This window comes from Ahaetulla prasina, chromosome 2 (assembly GCF_028640845.1).
Source record: "Ahaetulla prasina isolate Xishuangbanna chromosome 2, ASM2864084v1, whole genome shotgun sequence".
Classification (NCBI taxonomy): Eukaryota; Metazoa; Chordata; class Lepidosauria; order Squamata; family Colubridae; genus Ahaetulla; species Ahaetulla prasina.
Window position 1 is genome coordinate 26,457,365 of NC_080540.1, and position 25,610 is coordinate 26,482,974.

The 25,610-nt window shown below is 46.5% G+C and overlaps 1 protein-coding gene and 2 pseudogenes across 1 annotated transcript in view; 1 reads left to right on the forward strand and 2 right to left on the reverse strand.

Annotated features, from left to right (window-relative positions):
- Window positions 1-25,610, reverse strand: part of LOC131193426 (zinc finger protein 345-like) — a 212,123-nt gene that overhangs the window by 19,249 nt on the left and 167,264 nt on the right. The window lies entirely within an intron of this gene.
- The window catches only part of LOC131193430 (zinc finger protein 345-like), a 47,171-nt pseudogene that overhangs the window by 7,495 nt on the left and 14,066 nt on the right, over window positions 1-25,610 (forward strand).
- Window positions 4,071-25,610, reverse strand: part of LOC131193414 (zinc finger protein 721-like) — a 60,465-nt pseudogene continuing 38,925 nt past the window's right edge.

The window sequence follows — 25,610 nt, forward strand, 5'->3', positions numbered from 1 at the left end:
ACAGCCTGAGCTACCATGGCCCTATTTATTTATTATTTTAATTTCTATACCGCCCTTCTCCCAAAGGACTCAGGGCGGTTTACAGCCAAAATAAAACAACAGATACAAAAATTAAAACAAATTTAAAAGACAAAAATTCAAATTTGGCTGAGAACTATAAAAATCCAATAAAAACCCCATTTAAAAACTATTAGGCCAGTCCTGCGCGATGGAACAGAAACGTTTTCAGCTCGCGTCGAAAGGTCCGGAGATTAGGGAGTTGGCGGATCCCTGGTGGTAGCTCGTTCCAGAGGGTTGGAGCCCCCACAGAGAAGGCCCTCCCCCTGGGGGTCGCCAGTCGATATTGTCTGGCCAATGGCACCCTGAGGAGACCCTTCCTATGGGAGCGCACTGGTCGATGGGAGGCCACCGGTAGCAGCAGGTGGTCCCGTAAATAACCCGGTCCTATGCCATGGAGCGCTTTAAAGGTGGTAACCAACACCTTAAATTGCACCCGGAAGATCACCGGAAGCCAGTGCAGCCTGCGCAGGAGAGGTGTTATATGGGAGCCACGAGTCGCTCCCTCTATCACCCGCGTGGCAGCATTCTGAACCAGTTGGAGCCTTTGGGTGCTCTCAAGGGGAGCCCCATGTAGAGAGCGTTGCAGTAGTCCAGGCGGGAAGTGACGAGGGCGTGAGTGACTGTGCATAGGGAATCCCAGTCTAAGAAGGGACGCAACTGCCGTATCAGGCGAACCTGATAGAAAGCTCCTCTGGCGACGGCCGTCATATGCTCTTCTAACGACAGCCGTGCATCCAGAAGGACGCCCAGATTGCGGACCCTCTCTGTATAACTAGGAACTAACTTTTGAACATTAGATCTTTGTGCTAGAGTCGAATAGAAATAATAGTGGGATGGGATGGAACAAAAACAGAAATAGAATAGAAACAGAATAGAAATACGGTATGTAAAACTAATCCTCCAGAAAGCAAGACTTTTTGGCAAACAAACCATGTCTTGCTTCAAACTCTACCCCTTCTTCTCCCAGCTACCCTTTCTCTCTTGATCAGCTTTGGTGACTTACTTGTGCAGGCAAGCACTTACACCAACATATACTCATAACTCCTCCTCCTCTCTCATACAATCAGACACACAAAGTGTTAGATTTGAGTTTTCTGAGCTCAAAATACGACTCCCGTATTATAAATTATTAATTCCCACTATATAGATTTATGGAAGGTGTTAACACTTGTCCTTTGCAGATGCAGACCACTGCACCAGATGTCCGTGTCAGACTGTCTCTGATTATATTTAGGAAAGAAAACACCTTGACTTCATTTGAAAATAAAGAAAAGTACTTTTACTAAATACATCTGGAATACAGCCGTGGATAGTTGAATCTGAGACAAAATATGGCCAACATCCCATATCCCCTCATTAGTCCCTCCTTCCCACAAGAGGTCAGGCAGGGCTGGGCCAATGCCAGCTGCCTCTCGCCCCCCCCCCCCCCCTAAACTTCTTCCGAAGGTCTCCAGCTGCTTGGCATGTCAGGAATGCAGCTTTCGTTGAAAAGCCCGTGCATCATGCTGATTTAGAACCTTTTCTCCCCCCTCCCCTTTTTTATGTCAGACGATAGTCTTAAAGGGACCTCTTCTCCTTTCCTGTATAGGATAGTAATACATCTTAAGTTCATGAGCTATTCTACACTAAACATAATAACATTGCAATCTAACTAGTAAATATAAAATGCACAAATAGAAGTGGAAGATTGGAGTGGAGGCTGACAGTCCGGAAGATCAACATCAGAACAAGAACCGAGACCAATGTATCCCCAAAACCATCACCTTCTTGTTGTATCAGGAGAATTTGGGGGTCATCCTTACCTTCTTTGCCCTCTTCCTAATCTTAATCTCCAGTTTTGTTTTGAGAATCTTCAGTAAATACCGAGAAACTCCCATCGTCAAGGCCAACCACCAGGATCTCTCCTACATTCTCCTGGTCTCCCTACTGCTTCGTTTCTGCACTTCCTTCCTTTTCATTGGTCGGCCAAGGAGGGCCACTTGCCTTCTTCGACAAACAGCCTTCAGCATCATCTTCTCAGTCACTGTCTCTTCTGTCTTGGCCAAAATAATCATAGTGGTGCTGGCCTTCCTAGCCACAAAGCCAGGGAACAGAGTGAGGAGATGGTTGGGGAAAAGTTTGGCCAATTCCATCATCCTTTCCTGTTCTAACATCCAGGTCATCCTTTGTTCCATCTGGTTAGGAGTCTTTCCCCCCTTCCCTGGTTCTGACATGCATTCCCAGTCTGGGGAGATCATTCTGCAGTGCAATGAAGGCTCCACTGTTATGTTTTACATTGTTCTCACCTACATGGGCTTCCTGGCCACCATCTGTTTCATGGTGGCTTTCCTAGCTAGGAACCTCCCAGGGGCCTTCAACGAAGCCAAGTTGATCAGTTTCAGCATGCTGGTCTTCTGCAGCATCTGGATTTCCTTTGTACCCACCTATCTGAGCACCAAAGGGAAATACATGGTGGCCGTGCAGGTCTTCTCCATCTTGGCTTCCAATGCTAGTCTGCTGGGATGTATCTTCATCCCCAAGTGCTACATTATTTTACTAAGACCAGATCTAAATACAAAAGAGCAGCTAATATTGAAAAATGAAATGGGAAACTGATTCTGATGCAATTTTCTTAACAGTAATTTCCACCCAATGTTTTAGATAATTAATTATTTTTCAGGGGAAAGTCTGTTTCTCTGGCTGTTTTTCTAGGTGATTATCTATAGAGGAATCCTTGCCCAAAAGCTGAACAATTACTATAATATGACTTTATAAGGCCTTGGTAAGATCACACTTGGAATAATGCATCCAGTTTGAATTGGCATGATATAAATAAGATGTTGAGACCAGGAGTAGGTTGCTCCCGGTTCACTCCAGTTCGGGCAAAGTGGTACCGGCGACAGTGGGAGGCTCAGCCCACCCACCCAGACATCATCAAAAATGCTCTGCTCATGTGCAGAACCTTCTGCGTATGCGCAGAAGCACCACACGCTCAGCAAAGAGAGCACGCTTACCTCCTCGCTCCCAATAGGGAACCGGTAGCACCAGGATTTGAATCCCACTACTGGTTGAGAATCTAGAAAGATTGCAGAGAAGAGCAACAAAGATGATTGGGGACTGGAGGCTAAAACATACAAAGAACTGTTTCAAGGATTGGGTATGTCTAGTTAAGTGAAAAGAAGGAGGGGATGACATGATAGCAGCATTCCAATATTTAAGGGGTTGCCACAAAGAAGAGGAAGTCAAGCTATTCTCCAAAGCACCTGAAGGCAGGACAAGAAGCAACGGATGGAAACTAATCAAGGAGAGAAGCAACTTAGAACTCAGGAGAAATTTCCTGATTGGGAGAACAATTGATCCTCCAGAAGCTCTCAAAAAAAAAAACCCTGTGAATTAAAGTCCCCACGAAAGCAAGCAGGGCGACCTTGGGCCAGTCACTCTCTCTCAGCCTACCTCACTTCACTGGGTGGTGGTTGTGATGAAAACAGGAGGAAAGGGTGTTGGATAGGTGTGCCACCTTAGTTGTAAAAATAACAAAAGTGGGATATAAATGGGAGAATAAACACACAAACCAACCTGATTAGTTGGTCTTGTGAAATCATTCATCTCTATTCATCTTGCCAGGCATTAACATTTTTGCAGATCATCATGAGGCAACCTGGCATTTCCTGAGTTGCTAATTCTGATTGGGAGAAACGCTTGAGAAGGAAAAGTGTTGTTTCTCCTGATCGCACTTCACACACACAGAGGCGATATTCCTGCACAAGCTTTTGGCATTTCTTAGCAGCAAGAGCCACTAGGGGGCTCCCTCTACCAAGATCAGAAGTCCTGGCAGCCTTGGAGTTTCAGACCCTGGAAATTTTGCCAGAGCTTATTGCAAAGGGGGGATCTTAAGAGTCGCCCCCTGGTATTTGGGGAGGGGCCCAGGAGCAGGAAATGGGAGTCCGCATCCAGAGTTTGGCCTATCTGGGAGGAAGCGCTCATTCACCTTCACTTTTTGGGTCCTAGAAATCAGAGGCCACCCGCGGGAGAATATTTATTTATTGATTTTATTTATTTATTTCATCAAGCATCTATTACATATCAGATCTAAGTATAGACATAATTATGAATACATGAGATGGATACGTATAAAAGGGAACATTAGGACAGAGACGGTAGGCATCTTGGTGCTCTTATGCACACCCCTTACAGACCTCTTAGGAATGGGGTGAGGTCGACAGTAGACAGTCTAAGGTTAGAGTTTTGGGGGTTTGGGAACCGGGTTTTTTTACTACCGGTTCTGTGGGCGTGGCTTGGTGGGCGTGACAGGGGAAGGATACTGCAAAATCTCCCTACCCATTCCTGGTGGAAGGATATTGCAAAATCCCCATTCCCACTCCACTCTGGGGCCAGCCAGAGGTGGTATTTGCCGGTTCTCCGAACTGCTCAAAATTTCTGCTACCAGTTCTCCAGAACCTGTGAGAACTTGCTGGATTTCACCCGCTGCTCCAAGATCCCTTACAACTCTGTTATTCTATGTTTCAAATGGAGCAAAAGATATTTTAAGTATATGGGGCATGTCTGAGAGCAATACAACTTAGAGATTGCTCCCATAATCCAAAAAAGGAGAATAAAGCTTTTTTAAAACATGGAGGGGAACCACAGAAACAGCTTTTTTCTAATATTATCCGCAATAAATGCAGAGTCAAAAGATCCCCCTTAATGCTCTATAAGAGCGTCGCATTAACTATACCATTTTGAAGCTGAAGAAAACCTCTGAGCTAGGAAATATTTAACATGTAACTATTTAAAAGGTGGTCGAGAATAGATACAATATGAATGTCGGCAGTCTTGATAGAGAATATACAAGAGGTGAATATTGGTTCAAATATATGGGCAGACCATAATCCAATGATGATAACATGGAAAGGACAGAAGAAAAGAAGAAGATGGACTTTGAATACATAAATACTAAAAGAAAATGATTTGCAACAATTTGTGGAAAAAGAATTAAAGTCTTTCTTTGAAATAAATAAAAAAGAGGACACATTGCTTCAGAATATGGGATACAATGAAGGCATATATTAGAGGACTGGCAAGAACCTATACTGGGAAAAAAACAAACAAAAGGAAAAGACAGGAACAGATAGAATTGGAAGAAGAATACAAAAAACTAGAGAAAGAATTTCAAGAAGATAGCCGGAATGACACAGTTAAGAAAAGAATGGAACTAAAAAAACATGAAATAAAACTAAATGAACAAGAGCTGTTAGGAAATAAATTAAGAACAATCTAGGCAGAACTTCTTGAAAATGCAAAGAAACCAGGAAAATGGCTAGCATATAAAATAAAAAAAGAAAAGGAGAAGAAAATGATAAAGCATCTATTAGATGAAAAGGGAAAACTACATTATAGTAATGAAGAAAAGAACTCAAAATTACTATGAAAAACTATACTGTCAAGAGGACATTTGGAGGAAGAGACAATAAAATATTTAGAAAACTCAGATCTACCAAAAATATCGGAACAACATAAGGCATTGTTAGAAGGAAGAATAACAATGATGGAATTGACTGAAGCAATCAAAAGACCAAAAAGTGGGAAGGCACTGGGACCGGATGGCCTACCAACGGAACGATATAAAGCCTTTCAAGAAATAATGAGTCATGGAATGCTAGAGCTGTATAATGAACTTCTAGATAAAGAAAAAATGCCAGACTCGTGGAGAGAGGCATATGTAACACTTATACCTAAAGAAGATGCAGACTTACAACTGATAAAAAACTATAGACCAATTTCGCTATTGAATGTGGACTATAAGATTTTTGCTTCAATAATGGCAAACAGATTAAAAAGGCTGTTAAATGAATTTATTCATAGAGATGAAAATGGTTTCTTCCCTAAGAGACAAATTAGAGATAACACGAGGATAATATTAAACGCGTTGGAATACTATGAATCACATCCAGAGAAACAAATGGCAATGATATTTTTAGATGCACAAAAAGCTTTTGACAACATGAATTGGCAATTGATGATAAAACAATTGAAGACAATGGCCTTTGGGGAGGGATTTGTAAATATTATAAAAACCACCTTGCCTGCTCCAGTCGTGTTACCACATGTGCCCTTGCCTCAAACTGAACACATGGAGGTGGAGATTGTACAGTGAGCAAAATTTTCTTATTCTGCAGAAAAAGTGGCGCACAAAGATCTCCCTCAAAAGCTGTTTATGCCACCAATGTTTTACAAAGCATTTCCCACCATTTACAACTCAAAGTCAGAAGGCATTTCCTCATCTCCCTTTAGTTTAGTTTAGTTTATTGTCACTGCACATTGTACAATGAAATTAAATGCCGTCTTCAGTGTACATTATAATGATAAAAATAAAAATGCATACATCTTTTACATTCTATATAACTGAAACTGAAAACCCGATATTGCAGTATACCAGTGATGGCGAACCACCCCCCCCCATGCTCCCCCCTTTTGGCCTGGTGGACCTGGTAGATCTGTTTTTTGCTCTCACCAGGCTTCAGAGCCTTTCTAGGAGCCTGGGGAGGGGAAAATGGCCTTCCCCACCCACCCCGAGGCACTCTGGAGCCTTCCTGTGGGCCCAGAAGTTGGCAAATGGGCTGTTTTCCACCTATGGAGGGCCTCCAGGGGGTGGGGAAGGCCATTTTGCCTGCCCCCACGCTCCTAGAAAGGCTCTGGAGCATGAGAGCAAAAAATGGGCCTTCCTCACCCACACCAGGCCCTCCGGAGGTAGGAAACAGCCTGTTTCCCCATTGCAAGTAGGCGCAGAAGGGAGGAAAATCAGCTGGGAGCTGAGCTCACGTGCCCACCAATATGGCTTTGCATGCCACCTGTGGCACACGTGTCATAGTTCTGCCATCACGGCACTATACCGTAGAATTCAATATGGTTATTGCACTGGGATAGAAGCTGTTTTTCAGCCTATTTGTTCTTTTTTTTATTATCCTGTACCGTCTGCCAGATGGTAATAGTTCAAACAAAGGGTGCCCAGGATGAGATGGATCTTTAAGAATGTTTTGAACTTCCTTAAGGCAGCAGGAGCTATAAAGCTCTTCCAAAGAGGGGAGAGGCCAACCTTTACAGTAATTCCTGCCTCTTTTACACTAACATTTTAACCATAGTGTACATAATACAAAGCTCAGCAAAGCTATCCTAACATGTACACAGAGTAACCGCAACACTTTCATAAATGTCACTTCAGCAGTACTATAGCATAGCTTTCCATGATACTTCTTATTTTTCTAACAGCATACTTCTTCTTTTTAGAGATGTACAGGTGCAAATCTTTCCTGTTTGTGCCTTTTGTCTTGTCCCATAGTACATTTGGGATTGTGATTTATGCTTTTATTCTAAGTCTAACCTGTTAATTGAATCTCCAAGGATCCTTTTATTTAGACCAGGGATGGTGAACCTTGGCCCTTTTATGATTTGTAGGCTTCAACTTCCAGAATTCCTGAACCGGCATATCTGAGATGTGTAAGCTAAGCCTTTAGCTACTTGTACAAGTTAGGGCATTAACAGAAAACAAACACAATCAATATCGTATCTCAGACTAGAAATCAGTTAAAGCCAACCAATTTTAGATGGTGCAGACACAACGCCAACTGTCCAGTGTTTATTTTTGACAAAAAAACTTGAGCCTTGTATTGGTTCAATATTTCATTCTTTTGTGTCTATTTCTCCCAGTGAAGTGCTCACTGAAGATCCTGCTTCTCTTTGTTCTGGTGTGACTTAAATATATAATGCAACTCTTATTTTTCATGGGTCGAAAAGGTTCTGTTGCTTTGGAAGCCCCTCCCATATGCCATGTATTTCTACAGATTCTCTTGGGACACTTCTGTGGGGATAAAGAAAATTTTGAGAATCAACATGAGCCAATTAGCGTCGTCTTTTCCTGCTATGCATCTTCTTATGGAGATTAAAGTCACTCCCAGTTCTGAATTTCTTTTTACTCCACACACTCATATGGCTTCTCCCCTGTGTAGATTTTTTTATGGAATATAAGATTCCTCCTGACTCGGAAACTCTTTCCACACACGATGCATTTAAATGGCTTCTCTCCTGTGTGGAGCCTATGGTGGGAGGTAAGCTGGCCACTCACACTAAAACATTTTCCACACTCCAAGCATTTATAGGGTTTCCCCCGAGTGAAGCCTTCTATGGTTCTTGAGTGAATGATTTTGACTAAAGCTTTTTCCACACTCATGACATATATACGGCTTCTCCTCAGTGTGGATCCTCTTGTGGGTACCAAGGTTACTAGAATGATTGAAACTCATGCCACACTCGGTGCACTTATAGGGTTTCTCCCCTGTGTGAATCCTTTTATGGATCGTCAGTCCTCCAGAATCCCTGAAGCATTTTCCACACTCCTGGCACTGATATGGTTTCTCCCCTGTGTGAATCCTTTTATGGATCCTCAGTTCTCCAGAAACCCTGAAGCATTTTCTACACTCCTGGCACTGATATGGTTTCTCCCCAGTGTGGGTCCTGCTATGTATGATATAGCTTTTTTTTTCATTGAAGCTCTTTCCACATGTGCAGCATTCATATGGTTTCTCCCCAGTGTGGAGCCTTTTGTGGCAAGAGAGATGCCCCAATTGAGTGAAGCATTTGCCACATTCGATGCACTTGTAAGGCTTTTCACCCGTGTGGCTCCTTTTATGGACAGTAAGATTACTTTGCTTACTGAAGCACTTTCCACACTGCAGGCACTGAAAGGGTTTCTCCCCCGTGTGGATTCTGTGATGGGAATTAAGGCTTGTTGAAGTACGGAAGCTCTTTCCACACTCCATGCATTGAAATGGTCTTTCCCCTGTGTGGATCCTGTCGTGTGACTTTAGACTACATTTTTGACTGAAGCTCTTTCCACAGTGCAGGCATTTATAAGGTTTCTCCCCTGTATGCATCCGATTATGTAAGGTTAGAGCTCTACTTCTGGGGAAGCTTTTTCCACACTCCAAGCATTCATAGGGTTTCTCCCCTGTGTGAATCTTCTCAGTGCATTGATATGGTTTCTCTCCACTGTGGATTCTTCTATGGTATGTTAAGTGGTCGGATTTACGGAAGCTCTTTCCACACTCCAGGCATTTGTACGGTTTCTCTCCTGTGTGGATCCGTTTGTGGGCAAGAAAGGAACCAGGATTGGCAAAATTCTTTCCACACTGCAGGCACTGAAAGGGCTTCTCCCCCGTGTGGATTCTGTGATGGACATTAAGGCTTGTTGAGACATGGAAGCTCTTTCCACACTGCAGGCATTGAAATGGTCTTTTCCTGTGTGGATCCTGTCGTGTGACTTTAGACTACATTTTTGACTGAAGCTCTTTCCACAGTGCAGGCATTTATAAGGTTTCTCCCCTGTATGCATCCGATTATGTAAGGTTAGAGCTCTACTTCTGGGGAAGCTTTTTCCACACTCCAAGCATTCATAGGGTTTCTCCCCTGTGTGAATCTTCTCAGTGCATTGATATGGTTTCTCTCCACTGTGGATTCTTCTATGGTATGTTAAGTGGTCGGATTTACGGAAGCTCTTTCCACACTCCAGGCATTTGTACGGTTTCTCTCCTGTGTGGATCCGTTTGTGGGCAAGAAAGGAACCAGGATTGGCAAAATTCTTTCCACACTGCAGGCACTGAAAGGGCTTCTCCCCCGTGTGGATTCTGTTATGGACATTAAGGCTTGTTGAGACATGGAAGCTCTTTCCACACTGCAGGCATTGAAATGGTTTTTCCCCTGTGTGGATCCTGTCGTGTGACTTTAGACTACATTTTTGACTGAAGCTCTTTCCACAGTGCAGGCATTTATAAGGTTTCTCCCCTGTATGCATCCGATTATGTAAGGTTAGAGCTCTACTTCTGGGGAAGCTTTTTCCACACTCCAAGCATTCATAGGGTTTCTCCCCTGTGTGAATCTTCTCAGTGCATTGATATGGTTTCTCTCCACTGTGGATTCTTCTATGGTATGTTAAGTGGTCGGATTTACGGAAGCTCTTTCCACACTCCAGGCATTTGTACGGTTTCTCTCCTGTGTGGATCCGTTTGTGGGCAAGAAAGGAACCAGGATTGGCAAAATTCTTTCCACACTGCAGGCACTGAAAGGGCTTCTCCCCCGTGTGGATTCTGTGATGGACATTAAGGCTTGTTGAAGTACGGAAGCTCTTTCCACACTCCATGCATTGAAAGGGTTTTTCCTCTGTGTGGATCCTCTCGTGTGCCTTAAGATGATCTTTTTCACTGAAGCTCTTTCCACAGTGCTGGCATTTATATGGTTTCTCCCCTTTATGCATCCTATTATGTTTAGTTAGTGTACCACAACTTCTGAAGCTTTTTCCACACTCCAAGCATTCATAGGGTTTCTCCCCTGTGTGAATCTTCTTATGGCAAGTAAGGTTACTGGAGGTCCTGAAGCATTTTCCACACTCTGTGCATTTATAGGGTTTCTCTCCAGTGTGGATCCTCTTATGTACATTTAACTTGTATTTTTGGGTGAAGCCCTTTCCACACACCGTGCAATGATAAGGCTTTTCCCCTGTATGGATCCTATTATGGGAAGTGAGATCACTTCCATAGCGGGAGCTCTTCCCACATTCCAGGTATTTACATAATTTCTTCTCAGTGGGGCTTTTTTTCCGGGAATTCGGTTCCTTGCTCCACGTAAACCTCATTCTATCCTCTCTGTGGATGCTTTGATGGGAAGTAAGGGAGAGGCTGCTTCCGAAGCTGTTTCTCCTATTAATGCATTGATGTTGCTTCCTCTCTTCGTGGACCTTCTTATGTGAACTAAAATGATATTTCTGCCTGAAGGTCCTTCCACAATCCAGACATTTGTGTGGATTCTCTGCTTTGTGAATCTTTTTATGCAATGCAAGAGAGTGGCTTGTACTGAAGCTTTCTGCACACTCTGTACATTTGTACATTTCCCCTCCTTCTTGTCTTCTTTCATGTAAAGGAGGAGGAAGGGTCCTTCTGGAAGGTGGCCTGCTTTCATCTTGTTTCTCTCCAGTAGGCCTTTGGCAACAGTCACATAATCCCAATCCATCTCGGAGTGTTTTCGCACACCTTGAACACACTTCTTTTTCTTGGCAATCATCCGTGTCCAATAAGACATTGGTATCTGCAGAAGGTAAACTAGTGCAGTTCTCCAGCTCAACCCTTAATTGGTTTTCCTCCAAACTTTGCTTTCCATACATTTTTTCTGCAAGTTCCTTTTTCTCTTTTGGGAAATGTGCTGCTGCCTCTTGGCCAGAATCCTCCATCTCCCATCCGTCACCTGCTTGCAACAGAAAGAATAGAAAAGTTAACACAAATATAGGTGCAAAAGGGATGAAGCACCATTGCTGTATTTGAACAGTATCAAGATTCTTCCCAACTCCCCTTGGTTCAAAAGATGATGCTATCCTTGTTATTAAGCTGATATAAGATCTGACCTTTGGCTACTAAATTTCAATATCTTAACAGAATCCCTCACCTAAGGAGGCCAAGTTCCTCTTGGTTTCCTGCATGACCTCTTGGTACAGGGCTTTTTGCTCAGAATCCAGCAGGGCCCACTCCTCCACAGAGAAAACCACAGCTACATCCTCAAGCGATATCAATTCCTGACACAGGGAGAAGAAAAAAACACAACATATCCCATGAATATTCCTAACAATGAACACTTCAATGAATTACATGCGAGTCGTTTTCTTAATGAACAAACTGTAGAATTTCCAAGTAAGGCAAACAAGCATGTAGGATATTGAATTTAGTAGCTGGAACAGTAAAGTGTACAATAGGGCACAACACAATTGTAATTGAGTAGTCAGAGTGTGCTGACTCATGCATGATGCAATCTACGCTCTGATTGGTTGCCGTAAGTATAAAGGGGGCGTTTCCCTTCTTTCCCTCCTTTTTTCCTTCTGTGTGTTCTGCATGATGTTTTCGATTTACCTCATGATGTTCCTGACTATCTTATGTTCTTCCTTTTGTGGATGATGACAAAGACTGCTGTAAATTTGTAGGTTAAATATATTTATATTTGTATAAAATCTACAAGTCTGTGTCAGTGTCTCCGACTTCATCTTGACAGCTGCTATGCAATTTCATGACCGAACATCTTCTCTAGAGAACCTTTCCAAAAACATAAAGTGCCTCTGGCTAGAGTTACATCTAGTTAATGTTTTATTGGTTTGGACGATTCCACAGGAGAAGCAACCCTATATTCCTTTGCTGACCATGATGGGCTAGACCGGGTGTCGGCAACCTCTGGATTATCGAGGGCCTGCCTTAACGAGGGGTCTTGGGACCAGGAGAGGTGGCATGCAAGGAAGAAGAATTTATGGGGTTTTGTACATAGGTTTTTTAAAAAGGGTTTTTTAAAGGGGGGGAGGGAAGAGACGGGTGGGGGGAAGAACCCGTCCGGGAGGGTAGGTCCAGTCCCTGGACTTGTTCACGGCGTTTCTTCATCTGGTCCGAGGGAGGGGGGTGAGGGGTATGTTCCAGATGTGGAAGTTGGTTCCATCTGTACGGTAAGTGGGAGGGGCAGATATGGTGGAAGCAAGGGGCCGTATCACTTTCTGGGAGCACGTGTTCGCTGTTTAAAAGCGATCACGTGCTCCGGCCCCCCAGTTTTTCCCCGTTCCCCGGAAGGTCAGGATCCTCAGAGCCCAGGCACAACAATTGATGTTGTGCAATGCCCGGTCCGTGGTTAATAAGGCCCCCCTGATTTGTGATCTTATTCAGGGGGAGTCCGCGGACTTTATGGGCATTACGGAGACCTGGTTGGGCACAGAAGGGGGTGTGGCCCTAGTTGAACTGTGCCCTCCAGGTTTCCGAGCATTCCATCAACCGAGGGCCCAGGGTAGGGGTGGAGGGGTAGTGGTTGTGATGAAAGAGGGTCTGGAGCCGAGAGAGGCCACTGTTCCTCAGATAGCCGGCTGTGAATCCCTTCTTGTGAAGTGGGGCCATAAGAATCAGATGGGCCTGTTGATTGCGTACCTGGCTCCTTGCTACATGACTACAGCCCTGCCTGAACTGCTGGAGGTGCTTGCCGGGGTGGCGGTTGAGATCCCCAGACTTTTGGTCATGGGAGATTTCAACCTGCCATCGGCCGGCTTGTCTGGACTTTCGGACCGCCGCTCAACACCGCAGGGAGACGGGACCAATGCGTTGGTTCCGTCCCAGGCGACTGATGGACCCGGAGAGGTTCCTGATGGAGCTTGGGCCGTTCCCTGGCGATCTGGCCCACGGCTCGGCTCTTCAGCTTGTTGCGGCCTGGGAACAGGCCGCGACGGGAGCCTTGGACCATGTCGTGCCTTTGCGGCCTCTGACCCGGCGTAGGTCTCAACCAGCTCCTTGGTTCTCCGAGAAGCTGAGGGAGATGAAGGGCCGGAGAAGACGCCTAGAGAGCGCTTGGAGGTCCAGCCGTTCTGAAGCTGACCGTACACTAGTTAGGTCTTTCACCCAGACCTACCTAGTGGCATTGAGGGAGGCCAAGCGGGCCTATGTTTCTACCATTGCGTCAGCAGAGAACCGCCCAGCCTCCCTATTTAGGGTGACTTGCTCCCTCCTACACCGGGGGGGGGGGGTTTGATGATCCCTTACAGGGTTGTGCTGAGGATTTCAGCAGGTATCTGTTTGACAAAATCGCTCAGCTTCGGGACGGACTGGACCAAAATTGGGTAGTTTCGGGCGAGGTGACGGAGGCTAGTCTTGTTGAGACCATCTGGGAGGAGTTTGATCCTGTGGCTTCCGAAGACATGGACAGGTTGCTGGGACGGCTGAATGCCACCACATGTTTATTGGACCCGTGTCCCTCCTGGCTGGTGCTGGCCACCCGGGAGGTGACACGAGGCTGGCTCCAGGGAATTGTCAACGCTTCCTTGGGAGAGGGTGTTGTTCCCACCGCCTTGAAAAAGGCGGTGGTGAGGCCCCTCCTCAAGAAGCCCTCCCTGGACCCAGCTGTTTTAGGTAACTATCGCCCAGTCTCCAACCTTCGCTTTGTGGCGAAGGTTGTTGAGAGTGTGGTGGCACATCAGTTACCCCAGTACCTGGATGAATCTGTCTATCTAGACCCGTTCCAGTCCGGTTTCCGACCCGGGTACAGCACGGAGACAGCTTTGGTCGCGTTGGTGGATGACCTCCAGAGGGCCCGGGATAGGGGTTATTCCTCTGCCCTGGTTCTCCTAGATCTCTCAGCGGCTTTCGATACCATCGACCATGGTATCCTGCTGCGACGGTTGGGGAGTTTAGGAGTGGGAGGCACCGTGTTTCGGTGGTTTTCGTCCTATCTCTCCAACCGATCGCAGACGGTGTTCGCAGGGGGGCAGAGATCGACCTCAAGGCGCCTCCTTTGTGGGGTGCCACAGGGTCGGTTCTCTCGCCTCTCCTGTTCAACATCTATATGAAGCCACTGGGCGAGGTCATCAGTGGTTTTGGGGTGAGTTATCAACTGTACGCGGATGACACCCAGCTGTACATTTCCACCCCTGACCACCCCAATGAAGCTGTCAAAATGTTGTCCCGGTGTTTGGAAGCCGTGCGGGTCTGGATGGGGAGAAACAGGCTCAAGCTCAACCCCTCTAAGACTGAGTGGCTGTGGATGCCGGCATCCCGGTACAGCCAGCTGCAACCGCGGCTGACTGTTGGAGGCGAATTATTGGCCCCAATGGAGAGGGTGCGCAATCTGGGCGTTCTCCTGGATGAACGGTTGTCCTTTGAAGATCATTTGCCGACCGTCTCCAGGAGAGCTTTTTACCAGGTTCACCTGGTCCGCCAGTTGCGCCCCTTTCTAGACCGGGATGCCTTATGCACGGTCACTCACGCCCTCGTCACTTCTCGCGTGGACTACTGCAATGCTCTCTACATGGGGCTCCCCTTGAGGAGCACCCGGAGGCTTCAGTTGGTCCAGAATGCAGCCACGCGGGTGATAGAGGGAGCCACTCATGGCTCCCATATAACACCAATCCTGCGCAGGCTGCACTGGCTACCTGTGGTCTTCCGGGTGCACTTCAAGGTGTTGGTTATCACCTTTAAAGCGCTCCATGGCATAGGACCGGGATATCTTCGGGACCGCCTTCTGCTACCACATGTCTCCCACCGACCGGTATGCTCCCATAGAGAGGGTCTCCTCAGGGTGCCGTCAGCCAAACAGTGTCGGCTGGCGACCCCCAGGGGGAGAGCATTCTCTGTGGGGGCACCTACCCTCTGGAACGAGCTTCCCCCAGGACTTCGACAACTTCCTGACCTCCAGATTTTTCGCCGCGAGCTGAAGACGTACCTATTCTTCCGAGCAGGACTGGCTTGATAGGGGTTTTTTAATTTGTTTTATATGGGGTTTATTTTATATTTTATATTATTTATTTTATATTTAATTTAGGCCACATTGAATAAGTTTTTTAAATCGCTTTTATTGTAATATATTGTATTGTTTTTACCTGGCTGTTCACCGCCCTGAGTCCTTCGGGAGAAGGGCGGTATAAAAATTAAATAATAATAATAATAATAATAATAATAATAATAATAATAATAATAATTATTATTATTATTATTATTATTATTATTATTATTATTATTATTATTATTATTATTATTATTATTATTATTGTCATCAACAGTGGTTCAGGAATTCCAGGCTTCTATGACGGCCTTGGACCTGATTCAAGTAACTGATGGCCCTACGCACACGGGGGGATCCGCACTGGACTTGATTTATATCTCTGGACAGTGGTTTAATGATCTGGTATTAGGAGATTTAGTGACGGTGCCGGTGTCATGGTCAGATCATTTTCTCCTCCGCCTAGACTTTCTGACCGCTACCCACCACCGCAGGGAGACGGAACCAATGCGTTGGTTCTGTCCCAGGCGTGTGATGGACCCCGAGAGGTTCCAGAGGGAGCTTGGGCCGTTCCCTGAGGATCTTGGCCACGGCACGACCGAAGAACTAGTGGCGGCCTGGGAACAGGCCGCGACTGGGGCTTTGGACCGTGTCGTGCCTTTGCGGCCTCTGACCCGGCGCAGATCTCAATTGGCTCCTTGGTTCTCTGAGGAGCTGAGAGAGATGAAACGCCAGAGAAGACGCCTACAGAGTGCCTGGAGGTCCAGCTGTTCCGAAGCTGATCGGACACTAGTTAGGTCTTTTTCAAAGATCTACCTAGTGGCACTGAGGGTGGCGAAGCGTTCCTACGCTTCCTCCCACATTGCGTCGGCAGATAACCGCCCGGCCGCCCTGTTTCGGGTGACCTGTTCCCTCCTACACCAGGGGGGACAGGATGACCCCTTACAGGGACGTGCCGAGGAGTTTAGCGGTTATCTATACGATATTTTAGCTTACTGCACCTGTGTATGGTTTGCCAATTGCACAACGGCAGATAGGACAGCGCTCCAGAGGGTCAACATCATTGCCCTGAGGATCATTGGTTGCCCTCTCCCCTCTTTGGAAGAGCTTTATAGCTTCCGCTGCCTTATGGAAGTTCAAAACATTCATAAAGATTCATCTTATTGTGGGGACCCTTTTTTTGAACTATTACCATCTGGAAGACGGTACAGGATAATAAAAACAAGGACAAGTAGGCTGAAAAACAGCTTCTATGCCATAGCAGTAACTATATATGAATTCTATTGTATAATGCAATAGTAATGCAATATCAGGGGTTTTCAATTCAATTGTATGGAATGTGAAGGATGTGTGTTTGTGTTTATTTTTATAGTTCTAATGTACACCGAAGATGGCATTTAAGTTCGTTGTATGAGGTGCAATGACAATAAAGTAAGCTAAACTAAAGTTAGGATGACAGCAGTGGATAGAGACTCGCTCCATATTCCAGAGTGGGAGGGAAGCTCCCCTGTACTTGCCTCTTCTTCTGGCCCTTGTTGGTGCTTGCGCACCTCGATCACTCAGGAAGATGCACAACTTGCTCTCTGCCCCGAGACACTGGCCTGGCTGCGGTTGACACCACTTCTCTTGCCGCCTCCATGGCCTGCTCACTGCTCTTGCAGCACACTTAAATTTAGTGCCCTTCACAATCTACGTCCCCTCCTCCTCCTGGAGCCCATTACGACACAGAGCATTGGTGCAGCCAGGCCCGGCCAGTGTCTGGGGCACTGAGTCACATGTGCGAATCTCAAAAATGCAATGAATGCACGTCCCCTGCTCATGCATCCCTGCACATGTGCCCAACCCCCCGCAGATATGCTCACGTCCCCATGCATGCCCCCTGCCCCCGTGCATGTGTGGCAGAGACCCAAAGATAGCTGGACAGTAGGAGGCATGTGCCCATATATAATAATAATAATATCAAAGTTGGAAGGGACCTTGGAGGTCTTCTAGTCCAACCCTCTGCCCAGGCAGGAAATCCTACACCATTTCAGACAAATGGCTGTCCAACGTTTTCTTAAAAATTTCCAGTGTTGGAGCATTGACAACTTCTGCAGGCAAGTCATTCCACTTATTAATTGTTCTAACTGTCAGGAAATTTCTCTTTAGTTTTAAATTGTATCTCTCCTTGATTAGTTTCCACCCATTGCTTCTTGTTCTACCCTCAGGTGCTTTGAAGAATAGTTTGACTCCCTCTTCTTTGTGGCAACCCCTGAGATATTGGAACACTGCTATCATGTCTCCCCTAGTCTTTCTTTTTATTAAACTAGACATACCCAGTTCTTGCAACCGTTCTTCATATGTTTTAGCCTCCAGGCCCCTAATCATCTTTGTTGCTCTTCTCTGCACTCTTTCTAGAGTCTCAACCTCTTTTTTACATCGGGGCGACCAAAACTGAATGCAATATTCCAAGTGTGGCCTTACCAAGGCATTATAAAGTGGTATTAACACTTCACGTGATCTTGATTCTATCCCTCTGTTTATGCAGCCCAGAATTGTGTTGGCTTTTTTGGCAGCTGCTGCACACTGCTGGCTCATATCTAAATGATTGTCCACTAGGACTCCAAGATCCCTCTCACAATTACTACTATTGACCAAGGTATAACATATGCCGTACCTGTGCATTTTGTGTTTTTGGCCTAAATGTAGAACCTTACTTTTTTCATTGTTTAATTTCATTGTGTTAGTTAGCGCCCAATGTTCAAGTCTGTCAAGATCCTTCTGTATCTTAAGCCTATATAAATCACTAGAGATGTGCTATGTTCCTTCTTGCTTCAAACGCTCTACCATCATCCCAGTGCCGAAGAAGCCCACCATCAAGGAACTGAATGACTACAGACCAGTTGCTCTAACATCTGTAGTCATGAAAACCTTTGAAAGGCTAGTGCTTTCCTACCTGAAAACCATCACGAATCCGCTCTTAGACCCCTTGCAATTTGCATACCGAGCAAATAGATCAACAGATGATGCTGTTAATATGGCTCTGCACTACATCCTACAACATCTTGAGTCTCCAAAGACCTATGCAAGGGTCCTTTTTGTAGACTTTAGTTCAGCATTCAATACCATCATTCCAGACATTCTTCTAACTAAGCTAAACCAGCTACAGGTACCGGAACAGACTTGTAAGTGGATCACAAGCTTCCTAACAAACAGGAAGCAGCAGGTGAAGCTAAGCAAGATCACATCAAATACCTGTACAATTAGCACAGGGCGCCCCAAGGCTGTGTGCTCTCCCCACTTCTCTTCTCTCTGTATACCCATGACTGCATCTCCAATGATCCATTTGTTAAGCTACTGAAGTTCGCAGATGACACAACAGTGATTGGTCTCATTCGAGACAATGACGAATCCGCATATAGACGAGAGGTCGAGCGACTAGCCTTGTGGTGCAACCAAAACAATCTGGAACTGAACACACTCAAAACCGTAGAAATGGTGGTAGACTTTAGGAAAAACCCTTCCATACTTCCACCTCTCACAATACTTGACAACACAGTATCAACAGTAGAAACCTTCAAATTTCTGGGTTCTATCATATCGCAAGATCTCAAATGGACAGCTCACATCAAAACATCATTAAAAAGGACAACAAAGAATGTTCTTTCTGCGCCAACTCAGTAAGCTCAAACTGCCCAAGGAGCTGCTGATCCAATTCTACAGAGGAATTATTGAGTCTGTCATTTGCACCTCTATAACTGTCTGGTTCGGTTCTGCAACCCAACAAGAAAAACACAGACTTCAGAGGATAATTAGAACTGCAGAAAAAATAATTGCTACCAACTTGCCTTCCATTGTGGACCTGTATACTGCATGAATCAAGAAGAGGGCAGTGAAAATATTTGCAGATCCCTCGCATCCTGGACATAAACTGTTTCAACTCCTACCCTCAAAACGACGCTATAGAGCACTGCACACCAGAACAACTAGACACAAGAACAGTTTTTTCCCGAAGGCCATCACTCTGCTAAACAAATAATTCCCTCAACACTGTCAGACTATTTACTGAATCTGCACTACTATTAATCGTTTCATAGCTCCCATCATCAATCTCTTTCCACTTATGACTGTATGACTATAACTTGTTGCTGGCAATCCTTATGATTTATATTGATATATTGATCATCAATTGTGTTGTAAATGTTGTACCTTGATGAACGTATCTTTTCTTTTATGTACACTGAGAGCATATGCACCAAGACAAATTCCTTGTGTGTCCAATCACACTTGGCCAATAAAATTCTATTCTATTCTATTCTATTCTATTCTATTCTATTCTATCTTCTGGAGTGTTGGCTATTCCTGCCAGCTTGGTGTCATCTGCAAATTTGATGAGTTCCCCATCTATCCCCTTGTCCAAGTCATTGGTGAAGATGTTGAAGAGTACTGGGCCTAAAACAGAGCCTTCGGGTACTCCACTGCATACTTCCCTCCATGTGGATGTAGTTCAACGTGTATATTCGACTACACATTGAATATATGGTGAAGCTGAGCTGGGGTGACGGCTGGCGGCTGGTGTGCCCACCGAGAGGGCTCTGCATGCACTCGTGCCATAGGTTCGCCACCACTGGTATAAGGTCTCCTGCTTGAAACAGGGTTGGACTAGAAGATCTCCAAATTCCCTTCCAATGGTGTTATTCTGTTATTGGGAGATTGGCACATCTGGGGAGGGGAGGGGAGAATCTTTCTACCTGCATTGGAAGCTCAACCGCTGTTAATCCTCGATTACAAAGAACTGAGGTTCCAGGAGATGAAGACGAGGCCATGAGAGCGTCTAGGAGTGGAGAAAAAAACAGCATTTGCTATCAAACATCCTAACGATATTCTTGAGTGTACAATGAAAAGGCTGATTTTAGCTTATTTCTAGGCTAACTAGTGTCAAGGACTCAGATTTGGATGAAAGCTTGGAAAGACCTAGAAGGATTTCTTTAATGCTTTTGTATTTAAGTGACATCAAGAGGAAATACAGCTGTTTGATTGACAGTAGATACAGTAAGGAAGGTACCAAAGTATTCGTGGCGAATTCCTGTCACAATAAGGATTTTTAGCAAGCCTGTTGTGGTTTCTCTCTCACCCTTTCCCAGATATGAGACATAGGTCTTTAGAACAGAATAGAATAGAATAGAATAGAATTTTTATTGGCCAAGTGTGATTGGACACACAAGGAATTTGTCTTGGTGCATATGCTCTCAGTGTACATAAAAAAAAAAAAGATACGTTCATCAAGGTACAACATTTACATTTATTTCAGTCACTTCAAGGTAAGAATATTGATCATCGGAATCCTGACTAAGTTGCTCCCTCACTGGAGGCTTTTAAGAAGAGACTGGACAGCTGCCTCCCTCAAATAGTATATGGACTCCTCCTTCTCAAGCAGGGGGTAAGACTAGAAGACCTCCAAGGTCCCGTCCAGTTCTATGTATGTTCTTCTATCTTTCTATAATGTTCACCTTCCCTTATCAGAGAGAAATTCTTTTCACAGCTGGGACTTGCCTGTTGGAAAAGCGTACAGCTGAAGTGGGGGACTAGGGGCCCTTTTAGGAATGGGGGACTTCAACTCCCAGAATTCCTGAGCCAGCTGACCAGTCCTAAAAGCACCTTAGTTCCCCACCCGAGGCCTGAAGCAACGTTTCTCAATCTGGGAAGCTGTAAGATATGTGGACTTCAACACGCCTGGGAAATTCTGGGAGGTGAAATCCACATATCACAAAGTTGCCAAGGTTGAGAACCAACGGCCCATAGGAAAAGGGCGATACCTTTTTAAATGCACCCAGGACTTTAAAAACGCAGTTCAAGTGAAGAATGCAAAGGAATCGAGGGATGAAAGCACCGAGGGCAAAGAGATTCAAAGGCATCAGAAGGAGCCTTTACCCGATGCTCTCTCCGGAGGCGGCTCCTCTTCAGCAACTCCCCGAAACAACAGATCCCGGGAGGGATCGCCCCCTTTTCTCCCCCCCGCCGCTTTCGCAGCCATTGAACTCCAAGCCTCCTGGATCTGAAACGGCCGCAGAGAAAAGAAAGTGACGGGAAACGATCAGGAAGGGCCAGCAAAAAATAATACTAATAATCTCCCCAAGGAGAAAGTGGGGACTGCAGGAGGGATTTTAGCAGCCCCCAAAGAAGCTGCATTGAAGGGTCTCCTCTCCGAGCATTTCCCCAGGTGGGAAAAAGGAAGGAAGGAAGGAAGGAGGGAGGGAGGGAGGGAGAGCGCTTCTTACCTGGCTTCCGCAGTTACCCGGTTCTGTTCCTCGGTCCAAGAGATACGCGCAGCCCCGCCGGCTAAGCTTCCTTCCTTCCAGGCCTCGCATGTGGATCCCCCTCCCCGGAACGACCCCAGCCAGGAAGTGCTTGTAGCTCCTCCCCTCTCCGTCCAGCTCCTCCCATTCTCTAAAGGGCGGAGAGGGAAGGGAAGCGGAGCAGCAAAGTTAGGAAGGAATCGCCCTTGAGCAGAATAAGGGTCGGGGGGACCTTATTGTCTCCAAGGCTCCTGCAAACACTGTTATTCTGGTCAAGGGCGATTCCCTTCTGATTTTGCTGCTCCGCTTCCCTCCCCTCCCCTCCTCCCCTCCCTCTCTCCCCACTTTCTCTGACTGCCTGGGGCAAAGAAGCACCGGACTCGCTGCCCAGCTGAGCATCCCACCCGGAGTGGAGGGGGGAGGGGGGGCAGGCAGGGAGACCCCCGAGTGGGCGGTGCTCTCCGCCCTTTAGAGAATGGGAGGAGCTGGACGGGGAGGGGAGGAGCTACAAGCACTTCTTGGCTGGGGTCGTTCCGGGGAGGGGGAGCCTTGTGCGAGGCCGGGAAGGAAGGAAGCTTAGCCGGCGGGGCTGCGAGGAAAGCGGGCATCTCTTTTCCTGCGGACGCCACGTAAGAACCTCCCTCCCTCCCTTCCTTTATCCCACCTGGGGAAATGCTCGGACACGAGACCCTTCAAGGCAGCTTCTTGGGGCGCTGCTAAGATCGCTCCTGCAGCCCCCACCTTCTCCCCGGGGAGATTGTTCTGCCGGCCCTTCCTGATCGTTTCCCGTCACTTTCTTTTCTCTGCTGCTGTTTCAGAGCCGGAAGGTTTGGGGTTCAATGGATGCTCAGGCGGCCGGAGGGACCGGAGGCGATCCCCCCCAGGAGCCGTTGTTTCGGGGCGTTGCTCAGGACGAGCCACCTCAGGAGGGAGCATCAGGTAAAGGCTCCTGCTGAGGCCCTTGAATCCTCAGGATTGACTTTGCCCCAGTGAATCTCATTCCTGAATTCCTTTTCATTGTTCAATTCAACTGTGTTTTTAAAGTCTTGTGTCCATTTGAAAAGGTCTCACCCTTTTCCGATAGGCCAGCCTGTCTCAGCCTTGGTGACTTTTAAGATCTGTGGACTTCCACTCCCAGAAATCTCCGGCCAGCATAGGATGGCTGGCTGGGGAATTATGGAACCTGATGTCCATGTATTTGAAAACTGCTAAGGTCGAGAAACATTGCTAGAGGCAGGGCACATCCCACCTGTGGAAATAGTTTTGCTTTCTCTCATTATCTGATGGGGAGCGTGAACATTATGTGGGTCAGGAATGTGATGATCAAGAGTGCAGAAAAGAGCAACAAAGATGATTAGGGGAGTAGAGACTTAAACACATCAAGAACGGTTGCTGGAATTGGGTGTCAGGGGGAAAAAACCTGATTCGGAGCATAGCTGCACTAAAGCCATCCCTTGATTATGGTATATAATACGTGTTAAAGTAGGTTTTAATATTCCTGAAGTATTGCAGGTAATTTCATATTAATGCTGGACCTAGTCCAAGTTCCCTGAGATAACTGCAACCCAGGAAACTGGATCAGGGACAGCATCAGTAGTAAGTAGGTACTGGTACCCATTTTGCAAGTTTCTCACAGAAAGTTGCAAAAGGTGTTCACATGGCCCCAGGACCAGGGGTGAAATGCTACCGGATCAGACCGGATCGGGCGAGTAGGTAGTGGAGTTTGGTTCTGGTAGCGATCGCTGGCTGGCCACGCTCCCAAACCACTCCACGGCCCCCTGCTCGCCGCTTTCTCAACCGGGTCGGAGAATGCACCATTCCCTGACACCAGCCTTGTCCCGGAGCTGCCACCCGCTCTTCCTTTGCCACGCGGCATATACTTACTTTCTTCCAGCGGCTGGCTGCCGGGAAAGGCAAGCATCCAAAAGTTACCGGAGTTCCTCTCCTTGAATGTGCCGCCTTGTTCTATGCGCTGGCTGCGCAAGCGCGCACCCAACCTGCCGCTGATAAATAAATGAAATAAACGGGTGTGCGCTTGCACAGTCGGTGCATGGACTCCATTCCCCGACCCGGTTGAGGAAGCGGTGAGCAGGGGGCAACTCCAGGGCCTCAGGGAATGGGGCGTCCCTGGGCCCCGGCCCCTGACCAAAGGCGAAGGGTGAGCGGGCGGTGAGTGGGCGGCAGCTCTGGAGAAAGGCCGGAGTTGGGGAATGGTACATTCCCCGACCCCGTTGAGGCAGGTGGCGGCTCCGGGGCCTAGGTGAAGGGAGAACAGGTGGCGAGGGAAAGGGAAAAAAATTCTACTGGGTTCTGTGGGCGTGGCTTGGTGGGGAGGGTTGTGACTGAGTGGGCATGGCTGTGAGTGACATTGAGTTGGCCATGCCCACTCAGTCACAGGACACACCCACCCACCAAGCCACACCCACAGAGTAGGTAGCAAAAAAATTTAGATTTCAACCCTGCCCAGGACACTGCAAGCGTCATAAATATGAGACAATTGTTGCCAACTGACTGAATTTTGATCATGTGACCATGGGGATGCTTGTAATGGTCTTAAGTGTGCAAAACAATCCTGTCATTTTTTTCAGTGCCATTGTAACTTCGAACAGTCACTAAATGAATGGCTGTAATTCGAGGACTACCAGCATATGTGTGACTCAGAGAGAATTGGACTCTCTTTGTTTGTGCCAGGCCAGACCTAGTATTTCTGATTGACAACTCAGCCCAGCTCCCTGGATATAGGATGGGATCTACTTGAGGCCTCCAGAGTGAAGTTCTGTGGTCCTTTAATGCGTAAATTCATGGCTGAGATAATCTGCCTCTGAATCCATTCCTTGGTCCTTCCACACCTTTCAGGTTTCCTCTCACCGAATGTTAGCAGCTTCCATGTATTGTTGTTCTGTCTGCAAAGTACCCAAATAAACGGATTCCCTAATTAGCATAAAGATATGTAGAATCGCCCTTCTGCACTGTAGCTTCTAGAATATGGTTAGGATGTTTGATAGCCAATTATTCCTTTGCTGTTTCCCCCCCCCCCACTCCTAGACACTCTGATGGCCTTGCCTTCATCTCCTGGAACCTCGGTTCTTTGTAGCAGAGGATTAAGAGCTGTTCAACTTCCAACTCAGGTAGGAGGATTCTCCCCTCCCTTAAAGTGTCCCAAAGGCAACTAGACGTTCTCGTTTTTGTCTTTGAAGACATTTTGCTTCTCATCCAAGAAGCTTCTTCAGCTTCTTTAATTATCTTAGTTTCCTCTTCTCTGCACTTTTTCCAAAGTCTCCACATCTTTTTGTAATATGGTGACCAAAACTGGATGCTGTACTCCAGGTGTAGCCTTAATAAGGCTTTATAAAAACACTACTAATACTTCACACGAAACCTCAATGTAAAAAGTAAAACCCAAGGTTTACTTTTACACAAAAATTAAATGTTGAACCCAACCTTCCTTGATTTGGCCTGATTCATTGGCTCCTTGCATGGGGTAAAATTAACTCAATGTTGCAGTGGGCCAAGACATCCAAGCTCTAGCCCATCAGTGGAAAGCAAAGGAAGATTCATTGGGCGTGCTCCTGGATGGGCGGCTGTCTTTCAAAGACCATTTGACAGCCATCTCCAGGAGAGCTTTCTATCAGGTTCACCTGATCCACCAGTTGCGCCCCTTCCTGGACGGGGATGCCCTATGCACGGTCACTCATTCTCTTGTTACCTCTCGTTTGGACTATTGCAATGCTCTCTACATGGGGCTCCCCTTGAAGAGCACCCGGAGATTCCAGCTAGTCCAGAATGCGGCTGCGTGGGTTATTGAGGGAGCAGTTCGGGGCTCCCATGTAACACCTATCCTGCACAGACTGCACTGGCTGCCTGTTGTCTTCCGGGTGCGCTTCAAGGTGTTCGTTACTACCTTTAAAGCGCTCCATGGCTTAGGACCGGAATACCTACGGGACCGTCTACTGCCAATGTCTATCTCCC